The 19,727-nt window shown below is 41.3% G+C and overlaps 1 pseudogene; it reads left to right on the top strand.

Annotated features, from left to right (window-relative positions):
- Window positions 1-17,738: 17,738 nt before the first annotated feature.
- Window positions 17,739-17,918, top strand: LOC145248464 (U2 spliceosomal RNA; annotated as a pseudogene).
- Window positions 17,919-19,727: the final 1,809 nt, after the last annotated feature.

A 19,727-nucleotide genomic window follows, 5' to 3' on the forward strand; every position in this document is an offset into this window, starting at 1 on the left:
TTTTTGACCTTTCTGGTTTATTTTGTGTGGCGCCAATTTATGGTGACACAAAAAAAATTATTATTATTATTATTATTATTATTTATAGTAGTAGTAGTGGAGATGGTGGTAGTAGTAGTAGTTTCTCTAACTCCCCAAGGGTAATCTTAATACAGAAATGTTGACCTTATAAACAGACTACCGTCTTGCCGATGATCAAATATACGCAAAAGGCGAATAAAACAGTCGAAATAAATCAAAGAAAACATGTTGCATTGTGTTTTCTATTGAACAGAAAAACTTCTACAGGATTTTGTTTCTTATTGTATAACACCGCAACAATGATCAGCTCGCAATCTTCAAAACGAAGTCATGTTTATGGCTCTATTTATGACCATTTGAATTTAATGGATTAAGAGCCTTATCTTAAGCTATTGGTTGGGGTGGTAGATGAGACACGGGTGCTCGCTAATTCTGGTTTGAATTAAACATGGCGTTCTATATTAAAAAAAACTTTCCATAATGTAACACCTTTAGGTAACAGTCGCATGTATTATACATCAGTTTTGTCGCCTGAAATTCAGATTCTTGATCGTCTAACGTCAATGTTTAATTTGAATAAAAGGTTTGTTAATACCGACAACGGAGTAGGTCATTAGATGCTGATCGACCGTCCAACTCATAAAGTAGACATGAGGCAAAGCGCTAACAGCAATGGAAAAGATATAACGCAGATGAACAGTTTGAAAAACGATCGATATCGTATGTTTACTTACCATAGAAAAAGGGAGATATTGTTAGGAAGTGAGGTAGTGAGCTGGAGCTGGAGCTGCAGGAATGAGCTGAAGCTGGGAGTGAAGCAGGCAGCTGGAACCGATATAAATGTTAGCTACAGGAGTGAAATAGAGCCGCAAGAACTGGAAGCTGAATATTCAGAGTGTGAGATCTCTAGACTTTACCAACTGTGCGGTGCCCTACAAAGAAAGATAGGTGGATATACAGATAGCCTGCCTCGTTTAAACTAATTATATTGTGCATCATCGCCCTATCAGAGATGGTGTCTTTTATCGTGGCCTTCGTTATAAAGCTGAAAAAATGACGTCATCGCCGAGGTCCCAACAAGCAAGATATGTGGAACTCTTAGACTGTCAATAATGAACAGTAATTTTTACAGACAGCGTTACAAAACTTCAAAATTAGATTAAAATAAAGAAATAAAGAAAGAACACGATGATTTATACTGAAACTCATCTAATATTAATAATAAAAAAATAATAAAAAAAACACAAGTTGTTTGTTTAAGTATTATAAGCAATTGAATATTTCGTTGTATTATAGATTTTAAAGATTAGAATGCGTTCTTTAATTACTTATAAATTACATTTTAAAAAAGTGAAGGAACACGATTTGATTTGTAGTAAACTTGAAGTTTATTTAATATAATTAAATGAAAATTATGCATGTAAGATTATGAATATTTGAAGCAGACCACAAGCAAAACATTTGATATGAGTTAAGACAATAAACAAATATTAAAAGTAAACTATTTTTTAAATCAAAATGAATATTTTTTAATCAAAATGAACAATATTTTTTAAATCAAAATGAACAATATTTTTTAAATCAAAATGAACAATATTTTTTAAATCAAAATGATTTTTTTTTAATCAAAATGAATTTTTTTTAAATCAAAATGAATGTTTTTTAATCAAAATGAATGTTTTTTTGATTTTTAAAAAATGTTTTTTTGATTTTTAAAAAATGTTGTTCATTTTGATTAAAAATCAAAATGAACAACATTTTTTAAAAATCAAAATGAATATTTTTTAATCAAAATGAACCACAATATTTTTAAATGCAAATGAACCACAATATTTTTTCATGTTTTCCATCAAAATCTGTAGAGTATTTTTATTGGTTACATGTTTAGGAACCTTATACTCTCCTATAGAACTCATTTTAACATCATTGCAGAATACTGCAACGGCCAAGTCCGATTCAATTACAAGGGACATTTTTATCTTTGGGCATGGACATCTGTATATATGATATATCATAACGGTATTTTCCTGCCTAATAAAAGTCCAATAATTTTTATTTAGGAAGTTCAATTTTGTTTCCAAATCATCAATGCTATGGAAAGTATTACGTTTTTGTAACTCTAACTCGTCAGCAACACTTTCACATAAGGCACGCTTAAGGGCAGAGTTTTCTAAACGCATTTTCTTTGCGTTAGGGGACTCTCTAAAAGTGGTTGATGATGATAAATAGGAGGGACAGTTTGGTAGTATTCTAGGAATAGCACCATCTCTAAGACATGGATTTTTTAATTTAGCAGTGATTGACTTTCCGGTTTTTTCATCAAATGCTGTAGTCTCTCGCCGTATGTCTTCAGGTCGAAAATGAAGTTCACATACCTAAAGAAATAATTTAAAAGAAAATCGTACCATATGTTTGACTTTTACAAAAATTATATGACAAAAAAAAACGATAAGATAGAAAAATAATCATTAATGAACTTTTTTTTTGTTGTTGTTGACTAAAATAGTCATAAACAGTTTTTGGTAAATATGAAGAATTACTTCACCTTGGAAAATTCCTTTATAATTCCTAATTTTATAGATTTTTGAGGTCGCTGTAAACGAAAATAACATTTAAAATTAAGGCAAACGAGTAGTTTCCAAGAAATGTTAGTTAAAAAAGTGGGGGATAACTTTTCTATAATAATTTAACGTAAACTGACCATCCACTTTGTGGCCACTATTTACCCTCGGAAAATCCTTTAAAATTCCAGGAAACAAGTAGTTTTTTTTATTTTAAAGATATCTTAGAAAATACTCGTTTGCCTTAATTTTAAATATTATTTTCGTTTTCAGTGCACCCGAAAACCTATAAAAGTGGTAATTTTAAAGGAATTCTCGAAGGTGGAGTTATTCTTCATATTTAACCATTTTTTTTTAAACTTTAATAAATTCATGAAGTATTGCACAGTAAAAAATAATTAACCTAAAGAAAAAATCATGTTTCTTATTTAAGATTATTTCACCACATAACAAAAATAACATACAAAATCATTTTTTTATATCCATATTTTCAGTTTGTTAAAATACGTTAATGAAATGAATTATAAGACCACGAATGAACGCGCGTTTTTTTTAGTTTAGTTTCATATATATATATATATATATATATATATATATATATATATATATATATATATATATATATGTATGTATAAAAAAATAAGTATTTTTAAATTTTATCTTTCTAGCTTTAAAAAAAAGTTTAAAAATTTTATCAGCCGGCATAATTTATTTTTAAATATTGAAAAATTTCAGGAAAATTAATTTTTGCTAGATTTTTAAAACATGTGTGTCAACAGCTTTAAAAAATCGTCTCTTCAAAAGAACGTGTTTTAAAGAGTCGATAATGTAAACGCAAATGTTGTCTCGCATTTTCATTAGTTTTGTATGCTGTAAAAAATTTTTTTTTAATATTAGCAATTTATTTGAAGCTTCTTCCTTTGAATGGTAAAAAACTTAGGATGATAATCTTGAATTGAATTATAGTTACATCGTGTTAAATACAGGGGGGAGCACGTTAAAACTTACTTTGCTGAATGGAGATGGTGTAAAATCTTTTCTTTTTACTGCATTAATCCATAGGCAATATAATTCTTTATCTTTCGGAAATGAAAATACTGTCACTTTTGGTCCTTTACGATAATTTCCTCTGCAATTTGGAACGATGCACCGTGAAGGCATTTTAATAAAAAAAGAAATATTACACTGACTTCAAGACGTTACGATATCCACGAGTGACTACCGGTGACTATAGGTGTCAAGCAACCAAATGTTAAGGGACTATCCGTGATGACGTCAGCAGATTAAATTATTTTTGCCCACTGGCCATCTTGTCTTTTAAGACGGTCTTGCTTTTATCCACTCGCATTGCTTGAAATTTAACCAGGATGAAACTTAATTCTTCCCTCCCCCGGAAGTCACTTTATTTCGTCGTTAAAGGTAGAATTTTGGCATTCTTTCTGTCAATCCTCCATTCAACTAATAACTCTTTTCTAAGCTTTTTACGTTGTTTAGTTTTATATTACTACGGCTGTAATCGTCTTAAAAAAATTCAGAAATATTTTCTTCATACACTTGGAATATATTTATCTCGTTTAAGTGAACCAAGTGTGTAGCACAATGAAGAAGTTCCCTTTTTAGGGGGCTATGGGCTTCTACATAAATTAAATTTGTGTACAACTAGTTCACAACTTGCGGAGAGGCAAATACATAGCTTAATCTCGAAGATTGACAGTTGTTTACATAATTGGATGGACAGTGAATGTGGGGTATATGGTTAGAAAGAAAAAAAAAAACGTACCGAGCGTATCTGCATCGCTCTTTGGGAAAGAAGAAGGAAAGGATGGCTAGCTCATTTATATACACGAAGGGAATCTTGGGAAGGCAGGGCATGATGGGAGAAGCTATTTTTTTTACTGTCTCTTCCTTTTTTTTTCTAGATAGTATATAAAACTGGGAAAATTGTTCACTGCAGGTCGTTCGAAAGTACGGTTGATTTGCGTGTCAGTGGGAAGAAAGAAAGGCGGATTTTCTACGAACGTTGAAACTGGAAGACAAAAAGGATTGTCGTTTTTTTTTGTATGTGCCGAGAGCGTTGCAAGCTGAAGAAGAAAACCTCTCTTTTTTTGCATGAACATTTAACAGTATTCGGCAGTTAAAAGGAAAACTTTAATTTCAATACTAGAAGTATTTCGGCCTATCAAACAGGTTAACATGGCTGACTGGAGACTCTCAACTCAGATGTTGAAACCCTTCACTGGGGAGGGTGACCTAATTAAATGGCTGGAAAAATTAAAGATCGTAGCAAGGTTGCAAAAAACCGAAGACGTGGTCACCCTGCTGCCGCTCTACTTAGAGGGGGAAGCCCTCACTATTTACCAGAAGATGCGCGATGAAGATAAGGGAGACCTTGCCTCAGTGGAGCAAAGACTGAAATTGGCTTTTGCTGAGAGTCCATTTGAAGCATTCGGCAAGCTTGCAAGTTTGAGGTGGACTGGCGAGTCTGTTGACGTCTTTGCTGTGGAGATCAGGAGACTTGCAGGATTGGCTGGTTACATAGTGAACGGCTTCCCAGAAGAAATTTCCACGAACATGCAGAGAATTACTGAGATCAATACGATGGAAGTGGACGATCTCTTGCTCCACGCCAGAGTCCTAGTTAAGAATGTCAAGGGCCCAATCGTGGCTGCAGCTGTGAGTCGAAATAAGTGCATGAGGCCCCACTTGAATGACGAGAGACAGGAAGCGAGGCGACAGGAGGAGAGACCTGCCATCAAGTGCTTCCGGTGCCAGGGTCCTCACCTGCTCAAGGACTGCAAAGAGCCAAGACCGGGGGTCACCTGCTACCAATGTGGACGAGTGGGGCACATTAGCCGTTATTGCATTGCTACACGGGACCAGGGAAACGAGTAAAGGGAAGCCATTGTGCTAGTGGTTCCCCCTTCTATGTGGAAATGGCACACAACAAAACGTTGACTCAGTTACCGGTAGTAGTCAATGGGAAGAGAGCCATGGCCCTTGTTGGCTCAGGCTGCACGACGACATTGGTAACAAAGAATGTCGCTAAATCATGGAGCAGGGACAGGAGTATTAAGACCGTGGATGGCAGGGAGGTGAAATGCCTAGGAGAGACAACAGCGGAAGTACTGATGCAAGGTGTGCCTATTGGACTACAAGCCCTGGTGTTGGATCGTCTGGTTGGTGATGTTGATTTGGTTTTAGGTGTAAGTGCGATCAACCAACTGGGGGGCGCTACGTTGAGAGGGGTTCAAGTAATTTTCGGACGCCTCAGCGCAGTAGGAATGGCAGGAGTGGAAGGTGATAGAAATATCAGAACGCAAAAACCGGAGGCTTGCTGCATTAAGGACGAGGATTTCCTGGCGATGTTCGATGGTGAGAGGTGGACAGTGGAATGGAAATGGATCTCCAGGCCTCCGGAACTACGAAACAAAGTAAGCTGCTACGAGAAAACACTGCGAGGAGAAATAAGAAAAGGATTTGAGGAAGATGTGGAGAGGTGGATAGAGGAGGGAATTCTGAAACCATGGATAGGGGAAGAAGAAGGAGGGCTACTATTACTGGCGATTGTTCAACCTACAAAGAACAAAGTTAGACCGGTACTGGATTTCAGATAATTAAACAGATATGTAGCCTGTCACACTTGAAAGGGGATTAATGTATGCGAAGAGGTTATGAGGAAATGGAGAAAGATGGGGCGGGCCACTAAGATTGTCGACCTGAAGTCCGCTTATCTCCTGATTCATGTAGACGAAAAAACCCGGCAATATCAATTGGTCTGGTACAAGGAGAAGATGTATTGTCTGACGAGGTAAGGCTTTGGACTGAGCTCAGCTCCCCAAATTATGACTGCCGTGCTGAAGACGCTGCTGAGTAAAGACTGTACAGTGTGACGTAATCCCCCATTGAGGAGCGTTAGAACTACGCTAAGGTAGCTTTGTATTCTCAGGTGACGCCAGATAGCCCAAGGATTTAAGATAGAGAAGATAAATATATATATTTTATTTCATGTCAAAATAGATATTGTTTTAAACCAGAGAAATATATTTTTACGGCTAAAAGTTGACAACAGGAAATTTCACTTAGAACCTTGTCTGCCTTAAATGAACTCAGGGTCAGATGACAAAATTGACACCTGGCCAGGAGAATGAGTACTTTAGGTTCAGCGTGGGAATTGTACCCACGCAAAACCCTAAAAGCTTTCGATTTCGTGGAGATTTTGTGGCGGAATCTTATTGGCTGGGGAGAATTTCCACCCCCATCCACATACCTTAGTATATATACGACTGTCGTGCGAAAATTAGTCAGTTTCAGAGTGTGCAGAAGAGAGTTGAGTTGCAGAAGAGTGTGGAGAGTTTCAAAGCAGATTGCTTGTTGAATCCGAGAAGAGACATGACCCCTCCCCACCTCACCCAGCCGTCTGTCGCTGTCTGTGAAGAGAGTTTAGACTTTGAAAAGAACTTACAAAATCTGAATGAGAATTGTAAAAACATTTTGTACATAATTTTGTGAAAATTAAGCTTTGTAAATAGACTACAATTGTTTTTCTTTCTTCCTTCTTGGCGCTTCGATATTCGCTTTCAGCATATCAGATTTATGTAAGAACCTCCAAGGAGTCTAGATGACACGTGCCGAGAATCCAGAGAAATAAGAGTCCTAACCACCTCCTCGAGGGAGACGTTACACAGTGGACAAGGCCACTAGTTCGTACATTGACGAAATTCTCGTGGAGGAAGCAGAGGTGACAGTGGAGAAAGTGAGGGGTCACTTCGCAAGGTAAGGGTTGACTGCAAAACTGACGGAGTCCCTGGATGGAGGAGCGGCATTGGGGTTGAAACTATGCCGAGATGGCAAAGGAAGCCTTGTCTTTACACGAGGGAATACAATACCCGAAATCGGAACCGACCTGACAAAACGAGAACTCTTCTCTGTCTGCGGGAGACTGGTGGGACACTATCCAATCGCTGGCTGGCTCAAGATAGCGTGCAGCTTTATTAAATGACAAACGGGCACTGATGGCTGGGAGGGTCATGTGACGAAGGAGGTCACGAACATGCTACAAGAAATCATTGCTAGAGTGACGAAAGAAGACCCTGTAAAGGGGGAATGGTACATCAGCAGCGGAGACGCGTGGGTGATTTGGTGCGATACCAGCAGTCTGGCATTAGGCGTCGTATTAGAGATGGGAGGCGTAACTGTGGAAGATGCAGCATGGTTAAGGAAGAAAAACGACTATTCCCATATCAACGTAGCCGAACTGGAGGCCGCTATGAAAGGAATCAATCTGGCCCTGAAGTGGGGATTGAAAATGATTGAAATCAAATCCGATTCGGCAATGGGAGTTTCATGGATCAGGTCGGCAGTGACTGGCAATAAGAGAGTTAGGACCAGAGGTGCTGCAGAAATGATGATCAAGCGCAGGCTTGGAGCACTTACAGATTTGATAGCAGAATTCCAGTTGAAGGTATCTGTAGTGCTGATCCCATCAAAAAAGAATAAGGCGGATTCGATGACACGGGTAAAGAAGGCCTGGCTGCAAGAGAGAAAGGAGGTTTCCTCAGTATGCTGTGCAGGGGAGGAAGTTAAAAAGTTACATGAAATGCACCACTTTTGTCGAGAACAGACGTTATTCCTGGCAAGAGAGGTTTACCTGGAAACCACCGAGAAGGAAGTCAGGGAGGTAGTGGAGCACTGTCAGGAGTGCCAATCGATAGACCCGGATCATCCAGACACGAAGCAGGAGAGTTGCACATTGCGGAGGACTGGAAGCGATTGGGCATTGATGTAACCCATTTTCTCCATAAGTTGTATCTGTCGATGGTCGACTGTGAACCTGGGAAGTTTGCCATATGCAGAGAGATCAGGGCAGAAGCTGCATAGGCGATTGGAGGGGGCATCAAAGAAATATTTTTGGAGAGAGGGCCGGTTGAGGAACTGTACATGGACAATAGCCCCGCTTTCCAATCAGAAGCCTTTAAAGAGGTGTGTGATAAGTGGGGAGTAAGGCAATTTTTTTAGGGCAGCATATCGGCCGAGTGGCAATGGGATAGTGGAGAGGAACCATCGCACCATCAAGGCTGCTGCAGAAAAAAGCAACATTTCACCCATGGAGGTGGTGTTTTGGTACAAAATCTCACGGAAAACCAGACAAGATCAGACAACTGTGCCTCATAGAGCCATCTTCGCATATAAGTGGCGGCATCCGTGCAACAAAACGGTAGGAATTGAGGGTGAAGAAGCTACCATTAAAGTGGGTGAGGAGGTGTGGGTGAAGCCCTCCAATGTAAATGTACCACTCGTTGGGGAGGGGAGTCGTAACAGGAACACAGTCGAAGAACGTGATGGTGAATGGCGTTCCCCGGCATATCCTAGACCTGCGTCATGTAATGCTGCCGGTGCACACTGATGGCAGTAAAGAGGAGGAAGTCGAGATCCACCAAGAAGCTAATGGTGCACCCCAATTCGACTTAGCCCCACATTGCGGTTCTTTACAACCGGACGAGAATGTCTGTAGTGAACCTGAAAACGTCAACCCTCAAGAAGTTGTACCCCAGAGACCTCAACGTGATAGGAGGAGGCCTGCTTGGATGAAGGATTATTAAGTGTCTTATTGATCTCGAAGATCAGGGGGGGTATATGGTTAGAAAAAAAAAAGTACCGGTCGTATCTGCATCGCTCTTTGGGAAAGAAGAAGGAAAGGATGGCTATCTCATTTATATACATGAAGGGCGGCTTGGGAAGGCAGGGCATGATGGGAGAAGCTATCTTTTTTTTCTAGATAGGATATAAAAGCTGGGAAAATTGTTCACTTGGGGTGGTTCGAACGTATGGTTAATTCGCGTGTCAGTGGGAAGAAAGAAAGACGGATTTTCTATGAACGTCGAAACTGGAAGACAAAAAGGATTGTCGTTTTTTTTTGTATGTGCCGAGAGCGTTGCAAGCTGAAGAAGAAAAACCTCTTTTTTTTGCATGAACATTTAACGGTATTCGGCAGTGAAAAGGAAAACTTTAATTTCACTACTAGAGTGAAAGGTCAGTATTGCATGCTAACATTTGAATTTGAAAACAAAACGTCCGCTAAAACATATATTTCTATCTCTCTCATTTCTCTCTTTCAGTCTCTTTTTCTCTCTTTCTTCATGGAAAGTGACGAGATGTGAATTATAAATGCATTGTTTTATACAGTCGATGCCTGGATTCCGTGCCCAACGAACGCTCATAGCTTGGTAATGGTGTTGGTTGGTGGCATGCAATTATTCACTTGGCCAATCAACAGCCACTGTACCATTATCAGCTGTTTGCTGATTCGTCAACCAGTTCTCGTGTTTTTTCTTTCACGAAACCTGTGAATCCCACGACTCGTTAATGACATGTCAGCCGGGTTCAATCTCTAGCTTGACACTTTCTATGAATGAACGTTCAAAAATCACAACAAAAATGATAATTTATCAACTCAAATGAAACCAACCATTCTTTCCTCCTTCGTCTGGTTATTACATCTACTAGTTGACGTATGTTGGCTTAAACAGGGGCCCAGAAGAGACTGTGTGGCAACCATCAATCTCCCCCTCACTGGCTTGAAGGTTGGATTTTTCGGTGCTAACTACATTTATGAAGTTCATGTATAACTGGCCCTCGAGGCTTCCTTAAGCGATAGCCTTACAACTGAGCCGTTTTAGTCTTGTCACTTGAAAACAATCTCCAGATTGGTCCCCAATCAACCCCTCCTTTACACAAAAGATAACATTTATATAAGTTATTTCCTTCTCAATATCTCGTTCGTTTTTGCAGAGTAATGTCGACGTCCTCCTACATACATCAGCTGGTATTCCCAAATGGCCACTAATCTGATACTGACCAAGCTCGATGTTGCTTAATTTCAGCGATATAACGATAACCAGTGTGTAAACGTGATTATGCCTTATGTACTCTTGGGAAAAGGTATAAATTCATATATCCCCCATCACCAATTATATGATAGGGTAGAATACTCTCATGCCTTGGTTGCAAAACTAGTCTTGGAGAAAGAAAAACATTGGGTTTTTCTTGCTTATCCTGGTATTGTTTCCAATTGTCTTACATTTTCATTGCCATTGAACTTAAATTGTCCAAAAAGAGGAATTCGGAATGCTTGTTTTCACTATAAACTCCCCATACGGCCACTCTTATGTAGTATATCTGTTGTCTCTCACGACAGAGGAAAATCTTGGAATTAATAGAAAAAAAACAACAAAACAACCGATATATAAAGCTTATCTTGCAAACCGACCCCAACCCCTCCCCCTCAAAAAAGAAAAATCCCACGATAAAATTATATATATGTACTAGTAGGGCTAATCGGTGATGCTTGGGGTTGTACTATCCATAAATTACGCCGATTAAAGAAAAATAGATTAAAGTAAAACGAAAAAAAAGAAAAACATGTTTGATATTACAATTTTTAATGTTAAAACTCATTTTAGGACCGAGGATTTAAAATAGTCATGGGATAGCTGAATCTCAAATGTATGGAGTGGAGCTCTAAATGGCCACGTTCTTTGTAATATGTGTGATTAAGGCCCATGAGCTGAAAAATCACGTCATCGCTGAGGTCCTAGCAAGCAAGATCTATCGAATAGTGAGACTGTCGGTAATGAATCGAATAATTTTACAAAAAGCATTAGAAAACTTTAAAATTACATTTAAAAAAAGAGAAAAGTAAGGAATATGATTTGTACTGAAACTCATTCAGTATTAAAAAAGAATTAAAAACCGAAAAGTTTTGTGTTTATGCGTTAAAAGTAATTAAACATTTCGTTGTTTCATGGATTTTAAACACTAAAATAGTTCATTGTTTACTTATAAATTACACTTAAAAAGAAGAAAAAAGGCACACGATTCGATTTATAGTAAAAACTTTATTCAATATAAAAAATATGCATGTAGAATTACGCATGTTTGAAGCAGAAGAAAATCAAATGTTGCAAAACAAGTATTAAACGATCAATTTAAAATTAACCGATAAAATTTTTTTAAAACGAACAATAATTTTTTAAAAATCAAAACGAACAACAATAAATATTTTTAGTCACGTGCAAGCGACTCTATAAGTCACTCCGTCGGTCAGTCAGTCGGTCTGTCCGTAACACTTTTGTGCTTGGCCTTTTTGGTTAAGATCAAAGGTCTGTTGTTAATAGATGCTGTTCTTAGCTTTTTAAGCTTTTCTTGGCCTTTTGGCCAAGATCAAAATGTAGAAGGCTTCCTAGGCATACCAGCAACAATATCTTTCAAGAAAGCTAACATGACAGTGGTGGTTGAGGGTCGGCGCCCTCACTGCTGGTTTTGTCTAAAGCAGGGCCACCTGGCAAAGAACTGCCCCCAAAAAGCAGTTCCAAGCCAATCAGTGCCACAAGTAAACATTTCCAGTAGTGGGGGTGGCAACAGCCACTGAAACTAGGGAATCACCAACATCAGCCGTTGAGTTCACAAAGCCCAAGGATCAATGGAGTACGGTGGCAGGGCGTAAACAGAAAAACACATCTATCTCCACATCAACCCAACCACCTGCTCAACAGCAACAGCAGCAACAGCAGCAACAACAGCTGCAGCCACAACAACAACAGAAGCAGCGACAACAACATAAGCAGCAGCAGCAGGAGCAGCAACAGTAGCCGCAGCAACAACACCAGCTGCAGCAGCCAAAGCCGCAAAAGCAGCTGCAACAACTGTCACAGCAGACAAAACCAGCAGCACCAACAACCACCACAGCAGCTAGAGCGGCAGCAACATCAACAACAGGAGCAGCAACAACCAACGGTCCCCACACCAATCGAGACGAGGACCAAGTGGAGAAAAAACTGCTCCTCTGAGGATGAATAAGCTAGTGAGAGGGAGGAGAACCCAACCTCACCACTCTACGGTTCATTCGAAATGCAGAAAAAGAAAAGAAAAAGGGAAGAAAAGGTGCCCCCCACTCCCTGTGAGCATACACCACCCCAAACAACAACACAAACCACTTCCCCCTCCAAACCAGACACCGCTCCAACACCAGACATCACACCAACATAAGACCTCGCACCAACACCAGACACCACACCAATACCAGACATTGCACCAGACACAACACAAACACCAACACCAGACACCACACATACACCTGTCCCCACACAAATGCAGACTGAGCCACCACCCCAAAAAGAAAAGAGTGAACCCGGGAAGGGGAGAGACCCTTCAGCTTCTCCCGCTCATGGACTTACTGCATCAGAGACTCTTCCCCTTGAAATGAGGGAGAAACTGTTTTTTGATAGACCCCCTGTCTGTGGCAATAGATTTACACCACCGACAGAGAAAAAATTAAAAATCTCAGCTGGATTGCCAACAGATAGAGGGAAAAGACATTAATGTCCTCTCTAATTTCCCGGATGCCCCACTGCTAACAACTTTTGTCAGGCTTCCAGAGGCCTGCAAAACAAACTTATGGACAATGCTGGAGGCGGCTGAAGGGGCTGTTCCGGGAATTGAATTGATTAGGAAAAATGACCCTTCCCTTGAGGAATTCTCAAAACAATGCACGGGAAAGGTCCTAGTCTTGGTTCATCCGTCACTCTATAAGGCCTTTAAATTGACTTAACCTTTGGACATTGGCAGCATTGTGAGAGAAGGTCAGGATATAAAAAACGTGACCACCTTGAGCATTGCATACAGTGTCGGTGTCCTTTCCCCGACCGATTTCGGAGCTGAGTGTAACGTATCTTAAGGTAGGTACCATGGCTTTGAATTTGGCTAGTCTGAATGCGAGGGGCTTGAGATCAACAGCCCAGGCGCTTTTTTGAGGTTTTCTCAGTATATGGCAGCCTGCAGGGGAAGGGAGTCTCCCTGCTGGTTAAACGTACCCTGTCCGCGACGGTCGACGTTGTTCAAAGGGATGCAGAGGGCAGGCTGGTCGTGGCTGATGTTGCCGTAAAAGATTCTGTGTTTTGGATGGTTGCGGTTCATGCACCCAGCACTGCTCATGAGAGGGTCTTATTCTTCGGTCAGCTCAACATGTTTGTCAGAAGCGGGTAGTGCTAATGGGGGATTGGAACGCCATCTTAAACCCCAAGATAGATAAGGTAGGAGACGAAGCTAGAAGGTCGGAGAGGTGCAAATCCAGCCTGACTGATCCGATGGCTAGATGGTGTCTGGTCGACAGGTTTCGGGTCAAGCATCCGGGGTGGGAGATGTAGACGTGGACCAATAGCGTTCCCTCCTATCCAAACACCTATTTCGACAGGATGTTAGTTAGGAGAGGCGAAGTAGACTTCCTATCTTACCCCACATACACTTGGCTAGGCCAGACGGACCATAAACTAGTTATGGCCCTGCTGATACTAGGAAATAGGCCTAAGTTAGCAGGGTACTGGAAGTTAAACACCTCCCTTCTAGAGATACAAGATTTCCAAGATCAGTTAAGAGAACTAATTATAAAGGCACTAGTGGGGGTCGTTACCGGGAGTAAGTGGTGGTTAGGTCTCAAAGCCAAGATCAGAAGCTTCTCCATCAAGTATGCCCAGCACCTCGCACTAGATAAGACCAAGACAAAGAAGCAGCTAGAGCAGAAACTAGCCCAGGCTATGGGGGAGGGTGATAAGGTTAGTCAGGAACTAGCTAAGCAGGACCTTCTATGCGAGACTAGTGAGCGTTACGAAGGGCAAATAGTTAGAGTTAGGCTTAGAAAGACAGGCAATGAAGCAATCAATTCTGATGCAGACATGCGCTGTGAGGTTTCTAGGCATGGCTCGGACAAATACATTGCGAAAGTCAGACATCTGGATGGACACATCCTGGAATTGACTCGGGAGATCTGCGAGGGGTTTCAAGAACATTTCAAGGAGCGTTTTATGCAGCAGCCCGATCTTCCGGTCCTTGAGTTTAGCGATTATTTGGCCGACTCTCCCCACCTTGAGGCGGCTAGAGTGGCTAGTTGCGAGGGCCGGGAGGTCTTTACTGCGCTGAAGCAGGTCAGCTGTGACAGATCGCCAGGACTCGATGGTCTGCCATACAAACTGTATTTGAGGCTGTCGCTCATATTTCTGCCTCTTCTGAGGAATGTGTTCGACCATTGGTTTGCTTAGAGATCGATCCCAGGGCAAGTCACCAAGGGAGTGATCACATTTCTGAAGAAAGGTGACGGGCATGGAGGGGAAGATTTAGACAACTACAGGCCCATAACTCTGCTTAACACAGAGTTGAAGATTTTGGCCAAGGTTCGGTTGAATCGGCTGCAGGTTGTTATTGGTGAGTTGGTTGAACCGGAACAGAACTTTGCTGTGAAGAGGAGATCGATTCAGAACAACTTGCACCTGACCCGCACGATCTTAGAGGGGGGAATAGATGACGACATGGAAGCTGCGCTGATCAATTTAGATCAGTTCAAAGCATTCGATAGGGTGGACCATCATTTCCTGGCATCTGTCTTAGAGGCCGCCGGTTTTAAACCAGACTTTTGTAAGTGGATCTCCATGATGTATCAACAGCCCACGGCTGTTGTGCAAGTCAACGGAAAGCACTCAAAACCCTTTGTTATCTCTCAGTTGATTCGTCAGGGTTGTCCGCTGTCACCCCTGCTTTATGTCCTGGCCTTGTAGCCTCTGCTCCACAAGCTGAGACGTGGGGAGGCAAATTCGACCCTGCGTGGAATAGCTCTGCCTGGCAGCTCAGCTGCCAAGGTATCTGCATTTGTCGATGGTGTCACGGTCTTCGTGTCGACTTTCAGAGATATTGGAGATCGTGTCGGAGGCACTCTAACAATACGAAAGAATCACGGCGGCCAAGATAAACCACAGTAAGTCGGTTGGACTGCGGTTGGGCGCCTGGAGTGGCAACGCAAACCTCCCGGCGCCCGTCAGCTGGATGGATTGCCCGGTTCAGATCCTTGGCATGTGGTTCGGACCGGGTCTCCAGCTTGATAAGAATTGGTCGGAGGTACGGTCAAAGGTAGAGGCTGCAGTCAACTCGAGGCTTCCTAGGAAACTTTCCTTAAAGGATAGAGCCGAGGCGTGCGCCACATACGTCTTCCCTCTCATCCTTTACCGACTGGCCGTACTTCCCCTGCCTTGCACAAAACCTAAAAGCTCTTGTCAAACTCTTGTCCTCGCTCCTTTGGGATAGAGGAAGACACTGGGTGAGTAGACAGGTCTGCATTCAATGTCTATGTGAGGGAGGTTTGGGAATGAGGACTTGAAGTGTCATCAAGACGCCGAGAGGCTGGCCTTCCTGAGCCACTACATTCAAGAGGAGAAACCATGGCACCCCGCGATTACTGCCACCTTTCCCGACCTCATTCTCGACTCCTCTATCAAGAGTCGTTGCAGGCCACAGGGAAATTCAGCCTTCCTGAAAGAGTGCCAAGCCATGCTAAAACAACTACCAAGGTCCAGCGACCTTGTGACTGCTACCCGTAGGGAACTCCACAGGGGGGCCGCCGCCGACCCGCTATGCGCGCGCTTGGGTTGGCAGCAGAGTAAGATCTGCTCCACGTGGAGTTGGGCGCCAGGTTCGAGTCATCTGAATAATTTGGAGTTCTCTCTGACCTGGCGATTGGTCCGAAATGCACTTCCACTTAACAACATACAATGCAGTTCTGTTTTTTTGGAGTCGCCTGCTTATCACTTTTGTGGAACAACAGCCATAGAGAGGACTGATCACGCTTTCTTTGATTGCCACAAACTCCACCAGTACTGGTCATATGTAAGCGAGGTGACGGCTTGCATCAATCTCGAGCATCCTCACCCGATTACTGTATCCAATGTCGTTGACAACGTGAGGTCGCCGTGGGTCAGGGAAAGACAAATGGTCTACATTACGATCCTGGCCGTGGCAAGAATGGTGATTTGTACGTCGCCTCTACAAGATGGCCAGGGGGTGCTGTCTTTTTCTGATCAGGATCTGATCGCTTTCTTTAAACACCAACTAAGGGTGAAGATCAGATGTGATGGAAGAAGGCTGCATCGCGCGGCATTTGACAGAAGATGGATACGTGTAGTAAGTCTGTGTATACGAAAAGGAGTCAAATTTGAATACGTGTTCCCTGCCTAGGTGTGAAACGCGCAGTTCCGTCAAGTGTAATTTTATTCTTAGCTTCTTAGCAAGCTGAATGAGTGCTCCACCGCCCCCTTTCCGATTAGGAAACCTCCAAGATCCCCACCCCTACCTAATTGCAATTTTTTTTTTTTTTCACCCCTCTCTCTAAATTTCACCCATCTTGGAGAGACAGAAATCAATCACTAACCCCCCCACCCCACCCTTATTTTTTTTTTCTCCATTTCGTCCCATCTAGAGAGCATCTCCACTTAGAGACCGGCCCGCAGGAGCTCAGGTTCCTTTACAAACCAAAATGGAATGGGCTGTCTATCAACTAGGCGGGGTTGGGAGGGCCCTACTAATCACTACTGGAATTTTTTTTTTTTCCCCGCCCTCGACACAAATGAATTATTGTATTACGTTTATTGTTATCTTTTTTGTTTTTACACGCTAATAAAAAATGTTTACAAAATTGGATGCTAAGTAGGACGTCCCCAAGTACGAAAGGACAATGGGGTATTATGGTGAAAGAAGATTCTAGCTAAGAGAAACTTTTGTTTAGTTCTAGAGTGACAAGGATGACCAACAACCCCCATTTTCCCCCCCCCCTTTTGAGTTGGCCTTGTGCCTAAGTTTTTTGTTCATGTTCATTTTTTCCTGAATAAAAGATTTAATGTCTCAAAGTGTAGTATCTGTTCTGGCAGATACTGCAAGCAAAGACCATATGTGGGGGCAGCCTCACATATAAGACCTTGGTCAATGTAGGGGCAGCCCTTCGTACTAATTGTCACTATCCAGCTCCTCTACTCCCTGGGGAGTTGGTCCCCATTTCGCCTTCACTCCTCACATTAAAAATCGGCCTTGTGCCTAATTTGCTCGGTGGGGAAGCAAATAAATACCTCAAAGTGTAGTACCTGTTCCGGCAGATACCGCAAGCAAAGACCATATGTGGGGGAAACCCCACATATAAGACCTCGGTCAATGTAGGGGCAACCCTTCATACCAATTGTCACTATCCAGCTCCCCTCCTCCCTGGGGAGTTGGTCCCCATTTCCCCTTCACTCCTCACATTAAAAATCGGCCTTGTGCCTAATTTTCTCGGTGGGGGAGTAAATAAATACCCTTTTCTTGGCCTTTTTGGCCAAGATCAAAGTGTAGTATCTGTCCTTACTACATGCTGTACTTACGTTTGTAATTTTTCCTTGGCCACATGGTTAAGATTAAAGTGTAGTATATGTTCGTAACAGATGCTGCACTTACATTTGTAACTTTTCCTTGGCAATGGAAGGGAAACCCTTCCATGCTAACGCATTTTTAGTCGTATGCAAGTCACTCCATCGGTCGGTCTGTAACATATTTACATTTTATTTTTTTTTTTTTAGCTAGGGGTATGGAGTAACATTTTTGTCTCACGATTTATCAGAATGCGACCTATGTTTTCAATGGGTCCATCTGTCCGTTAGCCCGGATAATTGACGGATAACCGTCCATTAGTTTTTCCTAAAATTTTGTCACAAATTATATTTTAATATATAAATGTGCATAGTAAAAAAAATTTTTTTTTTTTTCTTGCAAAAAATCCTGTTTTGCCCGCAGGGGCTCAAAAGGAGTCAAAAATGGCCAAAACTGACACTTTTTGTCCTGTAACATTTGAGCCATCCATTAGATTTTTCAGAAACTTGCCCAAAATGTGGAGGGCATTGTTCTTAATATAAATTCAGTATGGGTGACCCTGGCAAAAGTCTAGTTTGCGTCCACCAGGGATTTTTTGTGCTGAAAACGCGCTTTCTTCTGGCGCGTTTCTCATATTTCTCAACAAAAACTTGATATGTCTGTATAGTGGTTTCCCATGTTGCTGAATGTAAATATACACGTGTTAAGGTGTGAAACTGCACCGCTTGTCCATTGTCACTGATATCCGGCATTCAAAGTGGCTCATCAGGGGTCAAAAATGTATTAAAATTGCAAAAAATAACACTTTTTGCCCCATAAATTTTTACCTATCCATTAGATATTTTTAAAACTTGTCCAAAATGTGGAGGCCATTGTTCTTAATATAAATTCAGTATGGGTGACCCTGGTAATATTCTGGTTAGCGTCCCCCGGGTACTTTTAGTGCTAGAAAACACACCTTTTTGGGACTCCCATGCAGCACCAATTTGTAAAACTATATTTCGTACAGATGGGGACCATGAATGCACGGCTCGTTTTTTAAGCAAGGGGCATGGAGTAACATTTTGGTCCCCCGATTTATCGGAGAGGGACCTACGTCTTTCGTGGGTTTTTCTGTCCGTTAGTCCGGACAATTGACGGATAACCGTCCATTAGTTTTTCCTGAAATTTTGTCACAAATTATATTTCAATATATAGATGTCCATAGTAAAAAAAAATATTTTGTGCGGAAATTCCCATTTCGACTACAGGGGCTAAAAAGAGGTCAAAAACGCCTCAAAATGACCAAAAATGACGCTTTTTGTCCTATAACATTTAATCCATCCATTAGATTTTTCAGAAACTTCCCCAAAATGTGGAGGGCATTGTTCTTAATATAAATTCAGTATGGGTGACCCTGGAAAAAGTCTGGTTTGCATCCCCGGGGACTTTTAATGCTGAAAACGCCCTTTCTTCTGACGCGTTTTTCATATTTCTCAACAAAAACTTGATATATAAGTCTATATAGTGGTTTCCCATGTTGCTGAATGTAAATATACACGTGTTAAGGTGTGAAACTGCACTGTTTGTGCATTATCACTGGTATTCGGCATTCAAAGTGGCTCAAAAAAGGTAAAAAATGTACCAAAATTGCAAAAAATGACACTTTTTGCCCCATACATTTTGACCTATCCATTAGATTTTTCTGAAACTTGACCAAAATGCGCAGGGCATTGTTCTTAATATAAATTCAGTATGGGTGACCTTAGCAAAATTCTGCTTTGTGTTCCCCGGGTATTTTTAGTGCTAAAAATGCCTTTATAAAAAATAAAAAACTTGATATGTATATCTATATAGTGCTCTCCCATGGTGCTTAATTAAAATATACATGTGTGTTGTTCAGTGATGTCGAGATATTCTCTGCTGAACTGTACATTTCCATTTAAGTTCTTTGAA

Source organism: Euprymna scolopes, chromosome 26 (assembly GCF_053919585.1).
Source record: "Euprymna scolopes isolate OS-2025 chromosome 26, ASM5391958v1, whole genome shotgun sequence".
Classification (NCBI taxonomy): domain Eukaryota; kingdom Metazoa; phylum Mollusca; class Cephalopoda; order Sepiida; family Sepiolidae; genus Euprymna; species Euprymna scolopes.